This window comes from Tauraco erythrolophus, chromosome 9 (genome assembly GCF_009769465.1).
Source record: "Tauraco erythrolophus isolate bTauEry1 chromosome 9, bTauEry1.pri, whole genome shotgun sequence".
Taxonomy (NCBI): Eukaryota; Metazoa; Chordata; class Aves; order Musophagiformes; family Musophagidae; genus Tauraco; species Tauraco erythrolophus.
Genome location: NC_141473.1, coordinates 19358721 through 19361571, shown reverse-complemented (window position 1 = coordinate 19361571; position 2851 = coordinate 19358721).

Sequence of the window (2851 nt, the reverse complement as noted above, 5' to 3'; positions counted from 1 at the left end):
AAATTGAGAGCCAGGATCTGAAAGATAAACGTATGCCAAAAGATTTGTCCTTCAATGGAAATCATGTGGCCTTATATGACAGGCAGAATCTGCTAATGACTTTTAAGTTAACTTACAATTCTAAATGTAGCAACTGCTTAGAACCAAGTTAAGCACTTTGATTTTGCTTATTTTTAAAAAACATTTTTCAACCACATATTTTACAGTTGAGAACCACATTAATGCCAGTTCTCCAAACATGCATCATCAGAAGAGGAGATCCAGATGTGGCTGTTGCTCTAATCACAATTAACTGACAGCTTATAGAAGTCATCATCTTGAGGAAACACCTACATGTTAAAAAGCTTGGGATCAAGAAGAAAGTCCCAAGGAGTAGTTTAAGGCTCCTCACCCTACTAGAAATAAAATCAGCAGAGGAAGTGAAAGAAATATAATTAGAAAACTGAGTCTTGAACCAGACAAACCCTTTTCTGCTGTATGCAAAGTCTACTATGAAGCTGTAAAAGTTTTTTACCTAAAAAGTTTTTACACTAAGTACTCAGTGTCATCTAAAGATAAAAAAATAAAACTGGAATCTGTAGCTGAGGTTTTCACAGCCACTTAATAGATTTAGAGCTTTATGTCTTACATTGCAACAAATACAGCGAGTGGTGACAACTCTTGTGTTTTGGTTATTAGTCTCTTGCTATTTGATATCTCCTAGGAGCTAAACAAATGTGTGAGAAGATAAGCTATCATCTAAATTTACAATGATATATTATATGTATGTACTTACATTTAAATCTGTGGCCCTCTTGGCTGTGAAGAAAACCTTGAAAGGGGAAACCCACATCTATCATTTAGGTAAGCAGAGAACATTTGGTGAGATAACTATCTTAACACTGAATTATGTTTTGCATTGGTTTTATCGTACGCCTTCCTTGCTATCTTGGTAAAGAAAGCTAATCTGCTCTGAGCTTTGTCCTGCCATGTCTAGACCATCACTGGTAGCTACATCTTCTACTTGTAACAATACTTTGTGTATCTCTATCTTCTGGTATGGTTTCTTCTGTGATTCCAGTGTAGGCATCTGTTGTTCCTCACTGACAGCCCTCTCTCTAAGTGCTACAATTTGGTACCATCATGCCTCCCAGAAACAGGGGAGCTCTCAAGTTTTAGTGCTGCATTTGTTGTCCAGTAAAATCACTGAGTGCTTAAGTACCTTCGTGTACAGGAAGGACTAGGAAGGAATTTGTTCTGTTTCTGCCCTGTTTTCAGATAAACAAAGACTCCAGTGAGAACCACTCTCTCTCTCTGGAACTGTTCTTTCATGATCCAGAATTTCTCTGTTTATTTTCTGTAAATGAAAGCTTTTAGTCAGAACTTTTACTTACCAAACCCCACAAACCTCCCAAAACAAAACCAAACAAAAACCCCCAAAACTTTTAAGGATATGACCCAGGTAAAACAATTCAGATATGTCTTAGTGTTCAGTGAGCCTGATGCAATAGCTTAAAGTATAGACAGCTGAGTTTCTTTTCGGTGAAGTATCTTTCAATCTCCAAAAATACTCTGTGCATTGTGCGACCCTCATTGAGTATAAACTCAAAGGAGTTGAACACACTGCTCTGATATCACAAATCCGGCTGATAATCACAAACCCAATTATAACAAACAGCTGATCTGACAGGCAAGATGAACACTAGTCTGACCAGCAAATCCTCAGAATATCCACTTACTGACAGTGCACATCGATGTCTAAATAAATGTGATGCTGTGATCTGGTCAGATAACACTAAAGCATCTTAAACTCAAGATACCCTGGTGAGTGCTCCTAGGAAGGCCTGAAGTGGCTAAAAGGGTAAAAGCTGTCAGTAAGTAGATACAAGAGAACTCCTCCCTAGATAATGCTTTTTTAATGCAATGCTACTTGGAAAGCATCACAGATAGATTAAAGTGAACCATTCAAAACTGCTCTCCTACTTTCCATCCAAGAATCAAAGTTGGACTTGTGAAAGATGCTAACTTGCAGGCAAATGCTCAGCTATAAGAGCATCAGCAGTCCTGATTGCTGGCCAACTGCTCTCTTGGCTTGCAGGAAAATGGTTCTTGCAAGGGACCTTATACCAAACTTCATGCAAGAAGCAATAGGAAGCAGGTTACAGGGAATATTGATTCCGATACCAGCATAAGGAAGTTGAGTGCTTTACTGTTAGAACTTAGGAAAACTTGACTGAGCATCTTACTCATCTGAAAGTGAGTCAGGGAAATTCCTGTGGTGCAAACTGGGGATTCCTAATGCAAAGCGCTCTCGTGGCGTATATTTTAACATTATATTTATTGCCATTGTTAACTGTGGGATGGGAGTAAAAGGAATGGTGATGAGTCGCTTAATTAGAATTAATGAATACCTGAGTAACGTCATACAATCGTGTTATGTTCTCATTAATTCCTTGCTAACTTCCACTGAAAGAAATAATTCTAACTCAAGGGTAAGAAATGAGTCATAATCGGCACAGCAGAAATAAACTAAGGAAAAAAAATACCCGCTGCTGCAATGGCCTTTTGCCTACGCAAACAGGAATAATATGGCATTTCTGTGCAGCAGTTGTTCACAGGACAGCAAACCTCGCTGCCTTAAGATGCATGCTCTGCACCTGGTACGCTGTGCCTGCCTGCCACCCGAACTTCCAAGTTCTGACCCGATGCGCCAAGAGCACGAGAAGAAAGGGTCATTGTCTGGATGGGTAACGAACCGAACCCCCAGGACGGCCAAGCGCACGACCGGAGGCCCCTCGGGGACGCACCTGCCCGGGGAGGGGCGGGAAAAGGGCAGCGGTGCGCCCCGGACGTTCCCGTTAGATGGCGGGGG